At 38.2% G+C, this 24,523-nt stretch overlaps 1 long non-coding RNA gene across 1 annotated transcript in view; it reads left to right on the plus strand.

Moving 5' to 3' along the window:
• The window catches only part of LOC128637959 (uncharacterized), a 167,440-nt gene that overhangs the window by 84,082 nt on the left and 58,835 nt on the right, over positions 1 to 24,523 (plus strand). The window lies entirely within an intron of this gene.

Raw genomic sequence — 24,523 nt, forward strand, 5'->3', positions numbered from 1 at the left:
ACTCACATCATTATAACGTGCAGCATACTATCAGTTTATAGATACTCACATTATTATAAGACACAGAATACTATCAGTTTATAGATACCCACATTATTATAAGACACAGAATACTATCAGTTTATAGATACTCACATTATTAAAAGACACAGAATACTATCAGTGTATAGATACTCACATCATTATAACGCACAACATACTATCAGTGTATAAATACTCACATTATTATAAAACACAGCATACTATCAATGTATAACTCACATCATTATAACGCGCAGCATACTATCAGTGTATAGATACTCACATTATTATAAGACACAGAATACTATCAGTGTATAGATACTCACATCATTATAAGACACAGCATACTATCAATGTATAACTCACATCATTATAACGCGCAGCATACTATCAGTGTATAGATACTCACATTATTATAAGACACAGAATACTATCAGTGTATAGATACTCACATCATTATAAGACACAGAATACTATCAGTTTATAGATACTCACATTATTATATGACACAGAATACTATCAGTGTATAAATACTCACATCATTATAATGCACAGCATATTTATCAATGTATAGATACTCACATCATTATAAGGCACAGCATACTATCAGTGTTTAGATACTCATATCATTATAAGGCACAGCATACTATCAGTGTATAGATACTCACATCATTATAACGCGCAGCATACTATCAGTGTATAGATACTAACATCATTATAACACGCAGCATACCATCAGTATATAGATACTCACATCATTATAAGGCACAGCATACTATCAGTGTATAGATACTCACATCATTATAACGTGCAGCATACTCATCAGTGTATAGATACTCACATCATTATACTGTGCAGCATAATATCAGTTTATAGATACTCACATCATTATAATGCACAGCATACTTATCAATGTATAGATACTCACATTATTATAAGGCGTAGAATACTATCAGTGTATAGATACTCACATCATTATAAGGCACAGCATACTATTAGTGTATAGATACTCACATCATTATAAGACGCAGCATACTATCAGTGTTTAGATACTTCCATCATTATACTAAAGAGAATACTCATCAGTGTATAGATACTCACATCATTAAAAGACACAGCATACTATCAGTGTTTAGATACTTACATCATTATAACGTGCAGCACACTATCAGTGTATAGATACTCACATCATTATAAGGCACAGCATACTATCAGTGTATAGATACTCACATCATTATACAGTAGAACATACTATCAGTGTTTAGATACTCACATCATTATAACGTACAGCATACTATCAGTGTATAGATACTCATATCATTATAACATGCAGCATACTATCAGTGTACTGTATAGATACTCACATCATTATAATGCGCAGCATACTATCAGTGTATAGATACGCACATCATTATACTGTGCAGCATACTATCAGTTTATAGATACTCACATCATTATAATGCACAGCATACTTATCAATGTATAGATACTCACATCATTATAATGCACAGCATACTTATCAATGTATAGATACTCACATTATTATAAGGCACAGCATACTCATTAGTGTATAGATAATCACATCATTATACTGTGCAGCATACTATCAGTGTAGAGATACTCACATCATTATACTGTGCAGCATACTCCTCAGTGTAGAGATACTCACATCATTATACTGTGCAGCATGCTATCAGTGTATAGATACTCACATCATTATATAGTGCAGCATACTCATCAGTGTATAGATACTCACATCATTATAATGGACAGAATACTATTAGTGTATAGATACTCACATCATTATAATGCACAGAATACTATCAGTGTATAGATACTCACATCATTATAAGACACAGCATACTTTCAGTATATATATACTCACATCATTATAAGGCACAGTACTATCACTGTATAGACACTCACATCATTATACTGTGCAGCATACTATCAGTGTATAGATACTCACATCATTATAAGGCACAGCATACTATCACTGTATAGATACTCACATCATTATATAGTGCAGCATACTATCACTGTATAGATACTCACATCATTATATAGTGCAGCATACTATCAGTGTATAGATACTCACATCATTATAATGCGCAGCATACTCATTAGTGTATAGATACTCACATCATTATACTGTGCAGCATACTATCAGTGTAGAGATACTCACATCATTATACTGTGCAGCATACTATCAGTGTATAGATACTCACATCATTATACTGTACAGCATACTATCACTGTATAGATACTCACATCATTATAATGCGCAGCATACTCATTAGTGTATAGATAATCACATCATTATACTGTGCAGCATACTATCAGTGTAGAGATACTCACATCATTATACTGTGCAGCATACTCCTCAGTGTAGAGATACCCACATCATTATACTGTGCAGCATGCTATCATTGTATAGATACTCACATCATTATATAGTGCAGCATACTCATCAGTGTATAGATACTCACATCATTATAATGGACAGAATACTATTAGTGTATAGATACTCACATCATTATAATGCACAGAATACTATCAGTGTATAGATACTCACATCATTATAAGACACAGCATACTTTCAGTATATATATACTCACATCATTATAAGGCACAGTACTATCACTGTATAGACACTCACATCATTATACTGTGCAGCATACTATCAGTGTATAGATACTCACATCTTTATAAGGCACAGCATACTATCACTGTATAGATACTCACATCATTATATAGTGCAGCATACTATCACTGTATAGATACTCACATCATTATATAGTGCAGCATACTATCAGTGTATAGATACTCACATCATTATAATGCGCAGCATACTCATTAGTGTATAGATACTCACATCATTATACTGTGCAGCATACTATCAGTGTAGAGATACTCACATCATTATACTGTGCAGCATACTATCAGTGTATAGATACTCACATCATTATACTGTACAGCATACTATCACTGTATAGATACTCACATCATTATAATGCGCAGCATACTCATTAGTGTATAGATAATCACATCATTATACTGTGCAGCATACTATCAGTGTAGAGATACTCACATCATTATACTGTGCAGCATACTCCTCAGTGTAGAGATACTCACATCATTATACTGTGCAGCATGCTATCAGTGTATAGATACTCACATCATTATATAGTGCAGCATACTCATCAGTGTATAGATACTCACATCATTATAATGGACAGAATACTATTAGTGTATAGATACTCACAACATTATAATGCACAGAATACTATCAGTGTATAGATACTCACATCATTATAAGACACAGCATACTTTCAGTATATATATACTCACATCATTATAAGGCACAGTACTATCACTGTATAGACACTCACATCATTATACTGTGCAGCATACTATCAGTGTATAGATACTCACATCATTATAAGGCACAGCATACTATCACTGTATAGATACTCACATCATTATATAGTGCAGCATACTATCACTGTATAGATACTCACATCATTATATAGTGCAGCATACTATCAGTGTATAGATACTCACATCATTAAAAGGCACAGCAGACTATCAGTGTATAGATACTCACATCATTATAAAGTGCAGCATACTAATCAGTGTATAGATACTCACATTGTTATAAGGAGCAGCATACTATCACTGTATAGATACTCACATCATTAAAAGGCACAGCATACTATCAGTGTATAGATACTCACATCATTATACAGTGCAGCATACTATCACTGTATAGATACTCACATCATTATAAGGCGCAGCATACTATCAGGGTATAGATACTCACATCATTATACAATGCAGCATACTATCAGTGTATAGATACTCACAATCATTATACTGCACAGCATACTCATCAGTGTATAGCTACTCACATCATTATACTGTGCAGCATACTATCAGTGTATAGATACTCACATCATTATAATGGACAGTATACTATTAGTGTATAGATACTCACATCATTATAATGCACAGAATACTAATCAGTGTATAGATACTCACATCATTATAAGATACAGTATACTATCAGTGTATAGATACTCACATCATTATAAGGCACAGCATACTATCACTGTATAGATACTCACATCATTATATAGTGCAGGTTACTATCAGTGTATAGATACACACATCATTAAAAGGCACAGCATACTAATCAGTGTATAGATACTCACATCATTATTCTGTGCAGCATTCTAATCACTGTATAGATACTCACATCATTATACTGCACAGCATACTAATAAGTGTATAGATACTGTCATAATTATACAGTGCAGCACGCTCATCAGTGTATATATACTCACATCATTATACAGTGCAGCATGCTCGTCAGTGTTTATATTCTCATATCATTATACTCTTCAGCATACTCATCAGTGTATGGATACTCACATCATTATAGTGTGCAGCATACTCATTAGTGTATAGATACTCACATCATTATACTGTGCAGCATACTCATCAGTGTATAGATACTCACATCATTATACAGTGCAGCATGCTCGTCAGTGTATATATTCTCATATTATTATACTCTTCAGCATACTCATCAGTGTATGGATACTCACATCATTATACTGTGCAGCATACTAATAAGTTTATATATGCTGTCATAATTATACAGTGCAGCATGCTCATCAGTGTATATATACTCACATCATTATGCAGTGCAGCATGCTCGTCAGTGTATATATTCTCATATCATTATACTCTTCAGCATACTCATCAGTGTATTGATACTCACATCATTATACTGTGCAGCATACTCATCAGTGTATAGAAACTCACATCATTGTGCAGCATACTCATCAGTGTATAGATACTCACATCATTATACTGTGCAGCATACTCATCAGTGTATAGATACTCACATCATTATACTGCACAGCATACTCATCAGTGTAGAGATACTCACATAATTATACTGTGCAGAATACTATCAGTGTATAGATACTCACATCATTATAAGACACAGCATACTATCAGTATATATATACTCACATCATTATACGACACAGCATACTATCAGTGTATGTATATATGTGTATTTATGTGTTTATAAAAATACACACATAAACACATATATACAAATATATATATATGAATATACAATATTAATGTATATATCTATATCTGTCTATATTAGTATAGCTATAAATGTCAAAATAACCAGAGTATTGCAGTATGCAATTATACCTTTTTTATTGTACTAACATGAGCTTTCCTCTTTTCCTCAGGTCTGAAGCAATACTAATCAATATGACGGAATTTTACACTTAAGATGTTGTTGGAGAAGGGGGGGTGAGTGAGGTGCTGTAAATAGCCAAATGGGCCTCTTTTGGATGATAGAGTGATCAGTCTGGGTGAAATGATGTCCAGCTGGGGTACAGTATTTGTCTTCCTCTTGGTTTTTGATTGAGCGTCTATCCTGGTTCATCCTCAGATGCAGTTTCTCCAATATACCCACCTTGGTCACACACTGTACACTGTACCATGTACACCACATTTGCAGATGTGCATGAATATTTTCCCTTAATGTTGTATGTTTTGGTCTTGTGTCTGGCTATGTTATTTTCACATATATATTGGCACAGTTTGCAGTGGGATTTGTTGCCACGGTGGGGGGTAATGTCTAAATAATAAATGGTTCTACTATTAACTGAGAAGTTGCTTAAGAGGCCTAAACTCTGGAGATTGGAAATATTAAAGAATTTAAGCTCTGTTTGCAAACAGAAAATATCAGAATATTGTTGCACAAATTAGATCCAAGCAGGTTATACCATTGAAAACAAAGCTTAAAAGAATCAAACAAGATGAAATAAATCTGGAAAACTGGCACCGGTACCAATTCCTCACATGAGAGACCGTCACAAGAGGATTATCAGACCTAACCCACCTGGAGTTTAGGCAATAATGAAAACAACCAGGGCAGTGGGGAGGCACGGTCTCCACAAGAACTCTGGATTATTTTGCAAAACAGTACGAGAGTTTGCAAGATATTTTCTTATAGGAAACGTTTCTCTGTGTATAAGGGCCCTAGTGTGGAATAGCAGAGTTGTGGTTGTAGATGATAGATTTATTGTGGCATGTCAGGGTGGCAGACTGTGTCTCATTTAGCTCCTGGCTAATTCTTTCCTTACTAGAGCCTTGGTCCTTCCCAGCAAGCGCTTCGTGCAATCTCTCACGTAGCTCAGTGCACTGTGTAAGCCCAAACGCTCTGCTGATGCAGGCAAATGTGCTTCTTCATCACTGATCCAACGCTAGGATTATCCTCCGCTGGATTGTAAAAATAATCATGTCTGCTTAGGTCCCTCGGGCTGTATACGACTGAGAGACAAATACCAGCATATTCTTTCCTCTAATTGTAATAGCTCTGTATTTGCAGTGTATACAGATGCAGGAACTGCAAGAAAACCACTGAGAAGTACAGGGGAGCAGATCGCTTCCTGTGACAAGGGTGCGTTTGTAGACCTGAAACTTAGACAAAAACTTTTTTATTTTAAAGGGACAAGAAAGTTATGAAACCCAATTCAGGTAGAGCATACAATGTTAAAGAACTTTCCAATTTACTTCTATTATCAACTTTGCTTCATTTTCTTTGCATCTTTTATTGAAGCACTACTGGGAGCTAGCAGAACACATTTATAAGCCAATGACAAGAGGTATCTATGTCCAGCCACCAATCAGCAGCTAACACCCAGCTCATGAGCCTACCTAGGTATGCTTTTCAATAAATGATGCCAAGAGAACAAAGCAAATTAGATAATAGAAGTAAATTGGAAAGTTGTTTAAAATTTTATGCTCTTTTTGAGTCATGAAATAAAATTTTGGAGTTTTGTGTTCCTTTAAAGGTTTAGATTTGGGGGCCTATTTATCTAAGCGTCAACTGAAAATACGCTTGAATTCCACGTCATAATTGTTGCAAGATTGATCCACCGTAGTTATCAAAGCGTCAAGATCGGCAAATGTTGAAATTGGTGTCGTAAAATACGATCCCACGATCTAAATCCGACACAGATCGATGCGAGTTGAAAACCATGGTATTCGAGTGGACTCGTGTTCATTTGCCCTCCTAATCGACACTATTTGAAGCTCTCACGAAGTTGTCAAAAAATCTAAATTTACACTTGCGTCTTTTCCGACTCAGCGTACCTGGTTTTCAATCCGCCACCCTTGAGGTCGCAGATGCCATAGAAGTCAATGGGAGTCTGAAAACACAGAAAGCTTATGTTCGATGCTGCAAGAGAATGAAGCATATTACATAATAAAAGTAAATTAGAAGCTCTATTAAATTTGTATACCCTTTCTATATCAAACAATATTATTGCTCCACATTTGGTGCACTAGTAGATATAAGGATAAAAATGAAAAATACATTACTACTGATGGATTATGCTACTCGTTTGTCTCTCATTACAAAGCAATTTATACAAATTTGGTGCAAAGTTTTGCACCAAACTTGTTGCACTAATAGATATAGAGATAAAAATGAAATAAATACACAACATAATATAGCTAACTTCCTTTTTATTTGTTGGAAAAATCTATGTGCACCATGTTTAAGTCATGTAATACAAGTCCCCCTCTCAACGCCATATTGGACTCTTGACACTTTTGATTGGAATATGCATAATCACATGATTTATGACATCTGCCAATCAAATTGCTCGATACTTGTGTCATTGATCACTCATCAGAACTTGTAAGTGCCATTTGTTACATTGTGTATTATACTTTGAAAGTATGTAAATGAAAAATTAGTATTAAAGATAAACATTGATGCTGACATTAGGACACACAGGGTAATATTTTAAACAAGGATTTTAAAATTTGAATTGATGTTTGAGTCAATATAATCTTAAGCTGATAGCTCAAATGGATAGCCCACCTAACATTAAACAGTCATGAATCAAATACAGCAGAAATTAAATCACCTCTTTACTGTCATGCTATTTTCAGTGTATTTCTTCCTTCTCTTGAATTTCTTTTTCAGTAAGAAATGTCATCTTATATGCCAGCCCATCTTATAACACCTGTGTAGGGGTGGTTTTTAGAAATAGATTGCAATCAGGAGGGGTTAGACAGGTGCAGAGAGAAAACTGACCCAGCTCTTAAAGGGGCAGGAAGCACAAAATAGACTTTCATGATTTGAATAGAACATACAATTTTAAACAACTTTCCAATTTACTTCTATTATATAATTTGCTTCATTCTCTTGTTATCCTTTGCTGAAGGAACAGCATTGCACTACTGGCAGCTGGCTGAACATCTATTTAGCCAATCACAAGAGACAAATGTGTGCAGGCACCAATTAGCAGCTTGCTCCCACTAGTGTAGGATATGTGCGTATTCTTTTCCAACAAGGGATACCAAGAGAACAAAACACTTTTGAAAATAGAAGTGAATTTTAAAGTGTTTTAAAATTAACTGCTCTATCTGTATCATGCAACTTAAAATTTTACTTTCCTATCCCTTTAAAATATCCATTGATTGCAAATAAATACATATGATACTCTGATTACATGTTATATTTGCAATTATTCCTGCTCATAATAATAATACATTTACAATATATATATATATAGTGGTATAAATAAACACTGAGATATGACAGACAACATTGTAAATATGTTTGCAAAAGATTTCTGACATAACACACACATATATTATATATATATACACACACACATATATATATATAGCTTTATAGAAATGTGCTTGTTCGTGGACAGTAATGAAATGGTATAAATAAAGTTGGGAAAAACCGCAACATCTATGACTGTTAGTTAACACCAGTCCGATGCTCTTCGCACCGTACTTGACGCACATGTTTTTGACAGCTTTTTTTAATAAATAAGGGGATCGTATTCAGATCAGTGGCAGCGATGTTTGGCAAGCGTATTGACGCCGGCGAATGCAACATAGTTGATGCTTTGATAAATAGGCCCCTTGGGGGCCAATTTATCATCGGTCTGTTGGACATGATCCGCTTAGCGGATCATGTCCAACAGACATCGATGAATGCCGACAGCTTATGCTGTCAGCATTTATCATTGCACAAGCAGTTCTTGTGAACTGCTTGTGCAATGCCGCCCCCTGCAGAATCACCGCCAAACCGCCGCTAGCAGGGGGTGTCAATCAGCCTGATCGTATAGGATCGGGTGGATTGATGTCCGCAGCCTCAGAGCAGGCGGACATGTTATGGAGCAGTGGTCTTTAGACCGCCTCTTCATATCTGCTGTTTCCGGCGAGCCTGAAGGCTCGCGTGGAAACAGGGGCATCAAGCTCCATTCGGAACTTAATAATTCGGCCCCTTGGAATGAGACAATTTAGATTAACTGTTGCCTTATTTTGTAAATGTTGCTTTTGGTGAACAAGGAATAAACTTTGCACAAACTGTGTTATACCATTAATCTCCCGACTTGACTACTGTAATAACCTACTAACTGGCCTCCCTCTCTCCCGCCTCTTCAATCCATCCTAAATGCCTCTGCTAGGCTAATCCAACTCTCCCGACGCTCGGTATCTGCTGCACCTCTCTGCGAGTCCCTTCACTGGCTACCCATCCACAGCAGAATTAAATTCAAAATTCTCATCCTGACCTACAAAGCCATTACCAACACAGCCCCCCCCCCCCCCCTACCTGTCCTCACTCATCAACAAATACACTCCAGTCCGCCCCCTAGGATCCAACAATGACCTGCACCTTGCATCTTCTACCATCACCTCCTCCCATGCTAAACTACAGGTCTTCTCTCGTGCGGCACCAACCATCTGGAATGCACTTCCTAGAGCTGTCAGACTCTCCCCTAACCTTTCCTCCTTTAAACGCTCCCTAAAGACCTTTCTGTTCATGGAAACCTATATCCAAATCAGTAACAAATGAATTCACTTGCCTAATTGCTGCCCCCATCAAACTCCACACTAACATCATTCTCACCTTTGCAGTCCCCACCTTCTGTTTCTCACCCTCCTACCCATCTAGATTGTAAGTTCCCATGGGAACAGGGCCCTCAATTCCCCCTGTATTTGTTTGTTAAACTTTTTTATATTGTACTGTACTTTTATTTTTGTACCAATAGACAGCGCTGCGGAATCTGTTGGCGCTTTATAAATAAAGAATAATAATAATAATAATGGAGTTATAATGTTTCCATCCCACCAGCACAAACACCTGGTCCTATTGATCCACAAATTCCGACAGCACTGATAGAGAGTTCTAGCCAGGACTATTTAAAATAATAGCACTCACTTCAGAATCTTTACAGAGGGACCATTAAATGCAGTACAGTAGATTTTTGTTCTGACAAATTTCTACCCTAACCCCGCCTCCTGTACCATGTGACAGCCATCAGCCATTCTCAGTAGGAACTGGTGCATCAGAAGGTGTGAATATAAAAATACTGTGCACAAAAGAATTAAAATTGTATGTTCTAACTGAATCATGAAAATTCAATTTTGTTTTTAGTATCTCGTTAAAGAAAAATAAGCTCTGTACAGCCCCTGCATACTATTTTATAACACAGAGATCATCACCACGTACAAATGTGTGTAGTTCTGATCTCTGTGTTTAAACCGGTATACAGGACCTACCCACCAATTAGAGTGTGTGTGCACACCAGGGAAGAGCACTTGCAGCCAATAAAGGGCCAGGTTACAAGTGGAGCGTTATTTACCGCTCCCGCGCGAGCATTAACTGCAATAGAAGTGAGTTTTTTGTGCACGTTGGGTTGCGCTTGTATTACAAATTGAAACTATTTTTGCTCGCGAGCTAACCCGATCTGTGTAAAAAGCTGAACTTACAGTATCGCGCACACAATAACCTATTCCCCCCATAGAAGTCAATGGAACAAAAAAAGTGGGGAAAACCCTAAACACCCTACTTGCGCGCAAACCCAATCGCATATTCTCAAGTGCTCTAACCCGACATGAAAAAGTGTATATTTTACATTCCAATGTTCTTCACATCAAATAATATGTTATATTTATTCATAAATACATATTTTATTAGGAAAATATTTTATTTTATGCAGAATTTGGGTGTGGCTGCCAGTGAATTTCTTATGAAACATAACATTTTTAACTTAAAAATGTTTTCTGCATGTCAGCAGCTAACTCCATCTGAAACCAACAGTATTTCCAATTATAGGATTTATTCACAAATAAATATTTCTATATATATCTGATGGTATTTTAGTATATGTGTATATATGCCTGTAAATACATATATAGAAATATAAATACATAAATACATCTGTACTCACATATATACATATAACCGGAGCAGAACTGAGTGAGCAGAATTATGGAAACAGTAGGTGTGGTCTGTTTTAAAGTGTGCCTGGATAATTTTTTAAAGTGTGGACAACTATGGAGACGATACTAAGGGTCAAATGTAGCCATAAGATGTTCCGTATCTCACAGCAGTTTAGACCAGGGGTGCACTAGTTTTCGCAACCCCATTAAAAAAGTAGAACTTCAAAAATAGAGTTTGTGGTCGTAGTAAAAAACAATACTAATTATATGTGTTTTGGGGACTTCTGTTTAGTGTCTAAAATAAAATGACACCCCTAAAGGGGAGAGCAACAGAAAGAGGGTACCTGCAACATTACTTCTGGCCCTGTGGCACTAGACATTTTTAGGAAATATATTATTTGTGTGTTTAATATCCATAAATTAATATACAGCCCTTAAGGCTTCTAAAATATTAATCTGTGGCCCCCATGTGTTGGGAAGTTGGCCCTCTTTGGTTTAAACTATGCATCATTTCTTTATTACCTTCTGGCTAGATTACCAGTTTTGCGTTAGAGGCTATGCGGTGCTAACTAGCAGTTTTTACTCACCGCTCACTTACCTACAGCGCTGGTATTATGGCTTTTTAAAAACCCGTCGTTAAAAGACAAGAAGTGAGCGTTGAGCAAAATTTTGCTCCTTACCGCACTTCAATACCAGCGCTGCTTAAGTCAGCGGTGAGCTGGTCGTACGTGCTCGTGCACGATTTCCCCATAGGAATCAACGGGGAGAGCCGGCTGAGAAAAAGTCTAACACCTGCAAAAAAGCAGTGTAAAACTCAGTAACGCAACCCCATTGATTCCTATGGGGAAATAAAATTTATGTTTACACCTAACACCCTAACATGAACCCCGAGTCCAAACACCCCTAATCTTACACTTATTAACCCCTAATATGCCGCCCCCGACATCGCCGCCACCTACATTATTCTTATTAACCCCTAATCTGCCGCTCCGGACACCGCCGCCACCTACATTATATTTATGAACCCCTAATCTCCTGCCCCCAACATCGCCGACACCTACATTATATTTATTAACCCCTAATCTGCCGCCCCCAATGTTGCCGCCACCTACCTACACTTATTAACCCCTAATCTGCCGCACCAACGTCGCCGCCACTATAATAAACATATTAACCCCTAAACCACTGCACTACCGCATCGCAAACATTAGTTAAATATTATTAACCCTAATATGCCGTCCCTAACATCGCCGCCACCTACCTACATTTATTAACCCCTAATCTGCCGCCCTCGATCGGGTTGATTTCCGGCGATGTCTGTCCGCCTGCTCAGAGCAGGCGGACAGGTTATGGAGCAGCGGTCTTTGTGACCGCTGCTTCATAACTGCTGTTTCTGGCGAGCCTGCAGGCTCGCCAGAAACACAGGTGATACATATGCCCCATTGTATCTAGCTTAGGGTTTATTTTTATTTTACAGGCAAGTTTGTATTTATTTTAACTAGGTAGAATAGTTACTAAATAGTTATTAACTATTTAATAACTACCTAGCTAAAATAAATACAAAAGTACCTGTAAAATAAAACCTAACCTAAGTTATAATAACACCTAACACTACACTACAATTAAATAAATTAACTAAATTAAATACAATTACCTAAATTAAATTAGCTAAAGTACAAAAAAATTATAATAAACAAATTACAAGATATTTAGACTAATTACACCTAATCTAATAGCCCTATCAAAATAAAAAAGCCCCCCCAAAATAAAACCTAGCCTAAACTAAACTACCAATAGCCCTTAAAAGGGCCTTTTGCGGGGCATTGCCCCAAAGTAATCAGCTCTTTTACCTGTAAAAAAAAAATACAAACAACCCCCCAACAGTAAAACCCACCACCCACACAACCAACCCCCAAATAAAAGCCTAACTGAAAAAACCTAAGCTCCCCATTGCCCTGAAAAGGGCATTTGGATGGGCATTGCCCTTAAAAGGGCAGTTAGCTCTTTTGCGGCCCAAAGTCCCTAAGCTAAAAATAAAACCAACCCAATACACCCTTAAAAAAACATAACACTAACCCCCTGAAGATCGACTTACTGTTCTGAAGATCCGACATCCATCCTCAAGGAAGCGGCAGAAGTCTTCATCCAACCGGGTCGAAGTCCTCAACGAAGCCGGGAGAAGTCTTCATCCAAGCCGGGCGAAGTGATCCTCCAGACGGGCAGAAGTCTTCATCCAGATGGCATCTTCTATCTACATCCATCCGACGTGGAGCGGCTCCATCTTTAAGACATCCGACACGGAGCATCCTCTTCATCCGATGGACTAACGACGAATGAAGGTACCTTTAAGTGACGTCATCCAAGATGGCGTCCCTTAGATTCCGATTGGCTGATAGAATTCTATCAACCAATCGGAATTAAGGTAGAAAAAATCCTATTGGCTGATGCAATCAGCCAATAGGATTGAAGTTCAATCCTATTGGCTGATGCAATCAGCCAATAGGATTTAGCTCCCATTCTATTGGCTGTTCCAATCAGCCAATAGAATGCAAGCTCAATCCTATTGGCTGATTGGATCAGGGCAATGCCCATCAAAATGCCCTTTTCAGGGAAATGGGGAGCTTAGTTTTTTTTAGTTAGGCTTTTATTTGGGGGGTTGGTTGTGTGGGTGGTGGGTTTTACTGTTGGGTGGTTGTTTGTGGGGGGTTTTTACAGGTAAAAGAGCTGATTACTTTGGGGCAATGCCCCGCAAAAGGCCCTTTTAAGGGCTATTGGTAGTTTAGTTTAGGCTAAGGTTTTTTTTTTATTTTGGGGGGGCTTTTTTTAATTTGATAGGGCTATTAGATTAGGCGTAATTAGTTTAAATATCTTGTAATTTGTTTATTATTCTCTGTAATTTAGTGTGGTTTTTTTTTGTACTTTAGCTAATTTAATTTAATTTAGGTAATTTTATTTAATTTAGTTAATTTATTTAATTGTAGTGTTAGGTGTTACTGTAATTTAGGTTAGGTTTGATTTAACAGGTACTTTTGTATTTATTTTAGCTAGGTAGTTATTAAATAGTTAATAACTATTTAATAACTATTCTACCTAGTTAAAATAAATACAAACTTGCCTGTGAAATAAAAATAAACCCTAAGATAGCTACAATGTAACTAGTTATATTGTAGCTAGCTTAGGGTTTATTTTATAGGTAAGTATTTAGTTTTAAATAGGAATAATTTAGGTAATGATAGGAATTTTTAGTTAGATTTATTTAAATTATATTTAAGTTAGGGGGTGTTAGGGTTAGGGTTAGACTTAGGTTTAGGGGTTAATACATTTAGTATAGTGGCGGCGACGTTGGGGGCAACAGATTAGGGGTTAATAAATGTAGGTAGGTGGCGGCAATGTTAGGGACGGCAGATTAGGGGTTAATAATATTTAACTAATGTTTGCGAGGCAGGAGTTCGGCGATTTAGGGGTTAATGTTTATTATAGTGGTGGTGATGTTGGGGGCAGCAGATTAGGGGTCAATAAGTGTAGGTAGGTTGCAGCGACATTGGGGGCGGCAGATTAGGGGTTAATAAATATAATGTAGGTGTCGGCGATGTTGGGGGCAGCAGATTAGGGGTTCACAAATATATTGTAGGTGGCGGAGGTGTCCGGAGCGGCAGATTAGGGGTTAAAAATTTTCTTTTAGTGTTTGCGATGCGGGAGGGCCACGGTTTAGGGGTTAATAGGTAGTTTATGGGTGTTAGTGTACTTTTTAGCACTTTAGTTAAGAGTTTTATGGTACAACGCTGTAACATAAAACTCAGAACTACTGACTTTTAAATGCGTTAGGACTCTTGACATGGTAGGGTGTACCGCTCACTTTTTTACCTTAACGCACAACTCGTAATCTAGCCTTTCCTTTGATTAGATTTTAGTTTATTTATTTTCACCTAGATTACTAGTTTTGCGTTAGGGTTAAAAAGCAGCGTTGAGAGGTCCCAACGCTGCTTTTTAACGAACGCTGGTATTACGAGTCTTGCAGGTACAGGTGCACCGCAAACTTTTTTGGCCAGACTCGGAAATACCGCAAATCCACTTACGTCAATTGGGACTTGCATAGCGCTGGTATTACGAGTCTGACAAAAAGTGAGCGGCACACCCTCTCCTGTCAAGACTGGTACCGCATTTTGAAGTCAGTAGTTAAGAGTTTTACACTACAACGCTGTAGCATAAAACTCTTAACTAAAGTGCTAAAAAGTACACTAACATCCATAAGCTACCTATTAACCCCTAAACCGAGCTACCCCCCACATCGCAAACACTAAAATAAAATTTTTAACCCCTAATTTATAACAAACATATTAACCCCTAAACCGCCGCACTCCCGCATCGCAAACACTAGTTAAATATTATTAACCTCAAATCTGCCACCCCTAACATCGCCGATACCTACCTACATTTATTAACGCCTAATCTGCCGCACCCAACGTCGCTGCCACTATATTAAATGTATTAACCCCTAAACCTAAGTCTAACCCTAACCCTAACCTCCCCTAACTTAAATATAATTACAATAAATCTAAATAAAATTACTACAATTCACTAAATTATTCCTATTTAAAACTAAATACTTACCTATAAAATAAACCCTAAGATAGCTACAATATAACTAATAGTTACATTGTAGCTAGCTTAGGGTTTATTTTTATTTTACAGGCAACTTCGTATTTATTTTAACTAGGTACAATAGTTATTAAATAGTTATTAACTATTTAATAACTACCTAGTTAAAATAAAGACAAATTTACCTGTAAAATAAAACCTAACCTAAGTTACAATTACACCACTACACTATAATTAAATAAATTCCCTAAACTAAATACAATTAATTACAATTTAAAAAAATTATCTAAAGTACGGAAAACCCCCCCACTAAATTACAGAAAATAATAAAATAATTACAAGATTTTTAAACTAATTACACCTACTCTAATCCCCCTAACAAAATAAAAAAGCCCCCAAAATAAAAAAAAAAGCCCTACCCTAAATTACAAATAGCCCTTAAAAGGGCCTTTTGCGGGGCATTGCCCCAAAGTAATCAGCTCTTTTACCTGTAAAAAAAAGTACAAATACCCCCCCAACATTAAAACCCACCACCCACACAACCAACCCTACTCTAAAACCCACCCAATCCCCCCTGCACTAACCCCTTGAAGATCCCCCTACCGTGAGACGTCTTCACCCAACCGGGCAGAAGTGGTCCTCCAGACGGGCAGAAGTCTTCATCCAAGCCGGGCAGAAGAGGTCCTCCAGATGGGCAGAAGTCTTCATCCAGACGGAATCTTCTATCTTTATCCATCTGGCGCGGAGCGGTCCATCTTCAAGACATCCGACGCGGAGCATCCTTCTCGGCCGACGACTACCTGACGAATGAAGGTTCCTTTAAGTGATGTCATCCAAGATGGCGTCCCTTCAATTCCGATTGGCTGGATTGAGCTTGCATTCTATTGGCTGTTCCAATCAGCCAATAGAATGCAAGCTCAATCCTATTGGCTGATTGCATCAGCCAATAGGATTGAACTTCAATCCTATTGGCTGATTGCATCAGCCAATAGGATTTTTCCTACCTTAATTCCAATTGGCTGATATAATTCTATCAGCCAATCGGAATTGAAGGGACACCATCTTGGATGTTTGTTCTTAAAGTGAAAGTAAATCCTAGCGTTTTACAAACGCTAGGATTGCCTTTTGAAACAAATAAAGGGGACTTTCATTCATGAAGTATAAGATACTTCATGTAGAAAGCTCCTTTATTTGCTTCAATCGGTCTCCGTTCTTAGCTGCTACAGTAGCCCACGGCTTAAACATTTTTTTGCTAAGCGGTGACGTTTTCACCTCTTAGCCAATAGCCGTGCGGTAAATCCAGCTTGGCACCCATGGAAGCCGGAGTTACCGCACGGCTATTGGCTAAGAGGGGAAAACGTCACCTCTTAGCAAAAAAATTTTTTAGCCGTGTGCTGCTGTAGCAGCTAAGAACAGCGACCGATTGAAACAAATAAAGGAGCTTTCTACATGAAGTATCTTATACTTCATGAATGAAAGTCCCCATTATTTGTAATAGTTGTACAACGCTAGGATTGACTTTCACTTTAAGAAAAAAAACAATAACAAAAAACAACTCTTAATTAAATGGTGCTGGGTTTAGTTATGTCTAAAGATTCCACTTCAACATAAAACTGCAAGTCATGCTTATTCAGCCTTACTATTCTATAACAACTTATGCAGAAATGATTGTGCTATAGAAACAATCTTACATTATACTATATATATATACAGTGTATATATATATAATGGTTTGTGACATTAACCACACACATTAGACCAAGCCTCTATCCTATGTCCTTCCTGAAATTCTCTAAACCCAATGAAACCTCAGTATGACTAGCTGAGCAGGTCCTTGGTGGCTGTGCTTTATTTCGTCTTATTCTTATCTATTGGTTCCCAGGCCCTGTGCTTCAGCTTCATGACTTTATTCTGGGGCAACACAGCGATCTAATTAGTGAGTGATAAACAATGTCATTCTGGACCCACACCAAGGAGACCTGTCAGATAGTGTTAGTATCAGAAAGCAAATAGTTCTTTTTCTGACCAGGCCTCATTTTCTGCCTCAGTGCAGTTGGAGTTGTTTTGCTTCCTGTTCCAGCTCATGATACTTCGGCAACCAAGACCCATAAAGCCCAGAAACCCCCAACAAACAACTCTGCTCAGATACATTGGGCCCTTATATACTGGATAGTTGTTTGAGATGGCACTTGTGCAATACCGGAGAAAACAGGCAGGTGCCCTTGTGGGTAACGTTATCCATTGGTATCTGCTTTTTCGCACAATAACAAATATATCAGCACTGCATATGAATTATAAGTTATAAGTGATGTAGCTGCCCCATGCTGCGTGAGCTATGCTGTATCTTCCCCAGAATTCCGGCGTGTTACATATTAAAGGGACACTAAACTCAAATTTTTTCTTTCATGATTCAGATAGAGCATGCAATTTTAAGCAACTTTCTAATTTACTCCTATTATCAAATTTTCTTCATTCTCTTGGTATCTTTATTTGAAAAGCAAGAATGTAAGTTTAGATGCCAGCCCATTTTTAGTGAACAACCTGGGTTGTTCTTGAAGATTGGTGGAGAAATTCACCCACCAATAAACAAGTGCTATCTAGGATGCTAAACAAAAAAATGACTAGCTCCTTAGCTTAGATGCCTTCTTTTTCAAATAAAGATAGCAAGAAAACTAAGGCCTAGATTTAGAGTTCGGCGGTAAAAGGGCTGTTAACGCTCCGCGGGCTTTTTTCTGGCCGCACCATAAATTTAACTCTGGTATCGAGAGTTAAAACAAATGCTGCGTTAGGCTCCAAAAAAGGAGCGTAGGGCATTTTTACCGCAAATGCAACTCTCGATACCAGAGTTGCTTACGGACGCGGCCAGCCTCAAAAACGTGCTCGTGCACGATTCTCCCATAGGAAACAATGGGGCTGTTTGAGCTGTAAAAAAACCTAACACCTGCAAAAAAGCAGCGTTCAGCTCCTAACGCAGCCCCATTGTTTCCTATGGGGAAACACTTCCTACGTCTGCACCTAACACTCTAACATGTACCCCGAGTCTAAACACCCCTAACCTTACACTTATTAACCCCTAATCTTCCGCCCCCGCTATCGCTGACCCCTGCATTACAGTTTTAACCCCTAATCTTCCGCTCCGTAAACCGCCGCAACCTACGTTATCCCTATGTACCCCTAATCTGCTGCCCTAACATCGCCGACCCCTATGTTATATTTATTAACCCCTAATCTGCCCCCCACAACGTCGCCGACACCTACCTACACTTATTAACCCCTAATCTGCCGAGCGGACCGCACCGCTACTATAATAAAGTTATTAACCCCTAACCCGCCTCACTAACCCTATCATAAATAGTATTAACCCCTAATCTGCCCTCCCTAACATCGCCGACACCTACCTTCAATTATTAACCCCTAATCTTCCGATCGGAGCTCACCGCTATTCTAATAAATGTATTAACCCCTAAAGCTAAGTCTAACCCTAACACTAACACCCCCCTAAATTAAATATAATTTTAATCTAACGAAATAAATTAACTCTTATTAAATAAATTAATCCTATTTAAAGCTAAATACTTACCTGTAAAATAAATCCTAATATAGCTACAATATAAATTATAATTATATTATAGCTATTTTAGGATTAATATTTATTTTACAGGCAACTTGGTATTTATTTTAACTAGGTACAATAGCTATTAAATAGTTAAGAACTATTTAATAGTTACCTAGTTAAAATAATAACAAAATTACCTGTAAAATAAATCCTAACCTAAGATATAATTAAACCTAACACTACCCTATCAATAAAATAATTAAATAAACTACCTACAATTACCTACAATTAACCTAACACTACACTATCAATAAATTAAATAAACACAATTGCTACAAATAAATACAATTAAATAAACTAGCTAAAGTACAAAAAATAAAAAAGAACTAAGTTACAGAAAATAAAAAAATATTTACAAACATAAGAAAAATATTACAACAATTTTAAACTAATTACACCTACTCTAAGCCCCCTAATAAAATAACAAAGCCCCCCAAAATAATAAATTCCCTACCCTATTCTAAATTTAAAAAGTTACAAGCTCTTTTACCTTACCAGCCCTGAACAGGGCCCTTTGCGGGGCATGCCCCAAGAATTTCAGCTCTTTTGCCTGTAAAAGAATAAATACAATACCCCCCCCAACATTACAACCCACCACCCACATACCCCTAATCTAACCCAAACCCCCCTTAAATAAACCTAACACTAAGCCCCTGATGATCTTCCTACCTTGTCTTCACCATGCCAGGTTCACCGATCCGTCCTGGCTCCAAGATCTTCATCCAACCCAAGCGGGGGCTAGACATCCACTGAAGAAGTCCAGAAGAGGGTCCAAAGTCTTCCTCCTATCCGGTAAGAAGAGGACATCCGGACCGGCAAACATCTTCTCCAAGCGGCATCTTCGATCTTCTTCCATCCGGTGCGGAGCGGGTCCATCTTGAAGCAGGCGACGCGGATCCATCCTCTTCTTCCGATGTCTCCCGACGAATGACGGTTCCTTTAAGGGACGTCATCCAAGATGGCGTCCCTCGAATTCCGATTGGCTGATAGGATTCTATCAGCCAATCGGAATTAAGGTAGGAATTTTCTGATTGGCTGATGGAATCAGCCAATCAGAATCAAGTTCAATCCGATTGGCTGATCCAATCAGCCAATCAGATTGAGCTCGCATTCTATTGGCTGTTCCGATCAGCCAATAGAATGCGAGCTCAATCTGATTGGCTGATTGGATCGGCCAATCGGATTGAACTAGATTCTGATTGGCTGATTCCATCAGCCAATCAGAAAATTCCTACCTTAATTCCGATTGGCTGATAGAATCCTATCAGCCAATCGGAATTCGAGGGACGCCATCTTGGATGACGTCCCTTAAAGGAACCGTCATTCGTCGGGAGACATCGGAAGAAGAGGATGGATCCGCGTCGCCTGCTTCAAGATGGACCCGCTCCGCACCGGATGGAAGAAGATCGAAGATGCCGCTTGGAGAAGATGTTTGCCGGTCCGGATGTCCTCTTCTTGCCGGATAGGAGGAAGACTTTGGACCCTCTTCTGGACTTCTTCAGTGGATGTCTAGCCCCCGCTTGGGTTGGATGAAGATCTTGGAGCCAGGACGGATCGGTGAACCTGGCATGGTGAAGACAAGGTAGGAAGATCATCAGGGGCTTAGTGTTAGGTTTATTTAAGGGGGGTTTGGGTTAGATTAGGGGTATGTGGGTGGTGGGTTGTAATGTTGGGGGGGGGGGGGTATTGTATGTTTTCTTTTACAGGCAAAAGAGCTGAACTTCTTGGGGCATGCCCCGCAAAGGGCCCTGTTCAGGGCTGGTAAGGTAAAAGAGCTTGTAACTTTTTAAATTTAGAATAGGGTAGGGAATTTATTATTTTGGGGGGCTTTGTTATTTTATTAGGGGGCTTAGAGTAGGTGTAATTAGTTTAAAATTGTTGTAATATTTTTCTTATGTTTGTAAATATTTTTTTATTTTCTGTAACTTAGTTCTTTTTTATTTTTTGTACTTTAGCTAGTTTATTTAATTGTATTTATTTATAGCAATTGTATTTAATTTATTTATTGATAGTGTAGTGTTAGGTTAATTGTAGGTAATTGTAGGTAGTTTATTTAATTATTTTATTGATAGGGTAGTGTTAGGTTTAATTATATCTTAGGTTAGGATTTATTTTACAGGTAATTTTGTTATTATTTTAACTAGGTAACTATTAAATAGTTCTTAACTATTTAATAGCTATTGTACCTGGTTAAAATAAATACCAAGTTGCCTGTAAAATAAATATTAATCCTAAAATAGCTATAATATAATTATAATTTATATTGTAGCTATATTAGGATTTATTTTACAGGTAAGTATTTAGCTTTAAATAGGATTAATTTATTTAATAAGAGTTAATTTATTTCGTTAGATTAAAATTATATTTAAGTTAGGGGGGTGTTAGTGTTAGGGTTAGACTTAGCTTTAGGGGTTAATACATTTATTAGAATAGCGGTGAGCTCCGATCGGAAGATTAGGGGTTAATAATTGAAGGTAGGTGTCGGCGATGTTAGGGAGGGCAGATTAGGGGTTAATACTATTTATGATAGGGTTAGTGAGGCGGGTTAGGGGTTAATAACTTTATTATAGTAGCGGTGCGGTCCGCTCGGCAGATTAGGGGTTAATAAGTGTAGGCAGGTGTCGGCGACGTTGAGGGGGGCAGATTAGGGGATAATAAATATAATATAGGGGTCGGCGGTGTTAGGGGTAGCAGATTAGGGGTACATAGGGATAACGTAGGTGGCGGCGCTTTGCGGTCGGAAGATTAGGGGTTAATTATTTTAAGTAGCTGGCGGCGATGTTGTGGGGGGCAGATTAGGGGTTAATAAATGTAATATAGGGGTCGGCGGGGTTAGGGGCAGCAGATTAGGGGTACATAAGTATAACGGAGGTGGCGGTCGGAAGATTAGGGGTTAAAATTTTTAATCGAGTTGCGGCGATGTGGGGGGACCTCGGTTTAGGGGTACATAGGTAGTTTATGGGTGTTAGTGTACTTTAGGGTACAGTAGTTAAGAGCTTTATGAACCGGCGTTAGCCAGAAAGCTCTTAACTCCTGCTATTTTCAGGCGGCTGGAATCTTGTCGTTAGAGCTCTAACGCTCACTGCAGAAACGACTCTAAATACCAGCGTTAGAAAGATCCCATTGAAAAGATAGGCTACGCAAATGGCGTAGGGGGATCTGCGGTATAGAAAAGTCGCGGCTGTAAAGTGAGCGTTAGACCCTTTAATCACTGACTCCAAATACCAGCGGGCGGCCAAAACCAGCGTTAGGAGCCTCTAACGCTGGTTTTGACGGCTACCGCCGAACTCTAAATCTAGGCCTAAGAAAATTGATAACCAGAGTAAATTAGAAAGTTGCTTAAATTTGAATGCTCTATCTGAATCACGAAAGAAAAAAAATTGGGTTCAGTGTCCCTTTAACTTATGTCATATACTGACTAGTAATATATTTATCCCCCACATACTGAGCTGAGGTTTCCCTTTTTTGTTCTTGTATGTGATGTGTCTAATGCATATTATGGTTTTGAGGTTGCCTGGTTTTAAAAGCGAGATCATATTGAGTAACACTTCCCCTATAGTCTCCGTAGCTTCATTACTTCGTTACTACACGAAATCTCACACATTAAACACAAACTGCTAGCAATGCAAAAAAATAGTAATTACAGCCGCAATGAGTCAGAAGTCATTTATGGAAAAGTTTGTAGTTGTAAAATATTCGTGTATCTGTTTTGCTATGGGAAATAATTATCTCTGGGTAGAACAAAAGGTGTCTGACAGCAACGAGGAGTCGGAAGTTGGTGTTACGGTGCCTTCTAGATGCTCGGGCAGGAGTTTTTGCCTGCACTTAGGTCCAGTACGCAGAATCTGTTGCCTTTGGGAAGTATCTTGTCTCATATGTGGTTTTAAACAACTTTCCAATTTATTTTCTATTATATAATTGTCTTTGTTCTTTTGGTATCATTTGTTGAAGGAGCAGTGATGCACTACTGGTATCCACAATGTTTCAAACGTTGCTGCCATAGAGTGCTAAAGATACGAGCACGCTCCTGAGGTCCTATCTGAGCGTACCTAGTTTTACTCTTCAACAAACGATACTAAGAGAACAAAGCAAATTTGACAATAGATGGAAATTGGATGGTTGATAAAATCTGCATACTTTATCTTAATCATGAATGTTTTATTTTGACTTTGGCTGTTTTGTAAGTTTTCTTTTGTGCACATGCTAAAGTGAACTTTTTTAAAGAGAAGAATTTTTTATTTATTTTTTTCATTTTAATTTGTTCTGTAAGGTTTTAAAAGTTTTTTTTGTGATAATGGTGAATGTTTCTTAGATAGATGCTCCACCACTGATTGTAATCGAGAATTATACGAAACTCATAGACATGACAAGTTGTGGACACAATAAAAAGAACAAATTAGCGGAGCTCGGTAAAAAGTCACACAATCCTTTATTAGAACATAGAAGCAAAAAACAAGAATAAAAATACCATTGGCAAGTGGGAAAATGGTCTGACGTGTTTTGGCTCACGACTTAATCCGAGACCTACAATTAAAATACTACATTACACGTATATACTTACAGGCCCATTTATCAAGCTCCGTATGGAGCTTGAAGGGCCGTGTTTCTGGCGAGTCTTCAGACTCGCCAGAAACACAACTTATGAAGCAGCGGTCTAAAGACCGCTGCTCCATAACCCTGTCCGCCTGCTCTGAACAGGCGGACAGGAATCGCCAGACATCAACCCGATCGAATACGATCGGGTTGATTGACAGCTCCCTGCTGGCGGCCGATTGGCCGCGAGTCAGCAGGGGGCGGCTTTGCACCAGCAGCTCTTGTGAGCTGCTGGTGCAATGTTAAATGCGGAGAGCGTATTGCTCTCCGCATTTAGCGAGGTCTTGCGGACCTGATCCGCAGTGTCGGATCAGGTCCGCAAGCCCTTTGATAAATGGGCCTGTGTATGTCTGCCTCTGATTGGTCTAAATGGACACTAATGACCAAAGGACGAGA

The sequence above is a fragment of the Bombina bombina genome, chromosome 8 (assembly GCF_027579735.1).
Source record: "Bombina bombina isolate aBomBom1 chromosome 8, aBomBom1.pri, whole genome shotgun sequence".
Classification (NCBI taxonomy): domain Eukaryota; kingdom Metazoa; phylum Chordata; class Amphibia; order Anura; family Bombinatoridae; genus Bombina; species Bombina bombina.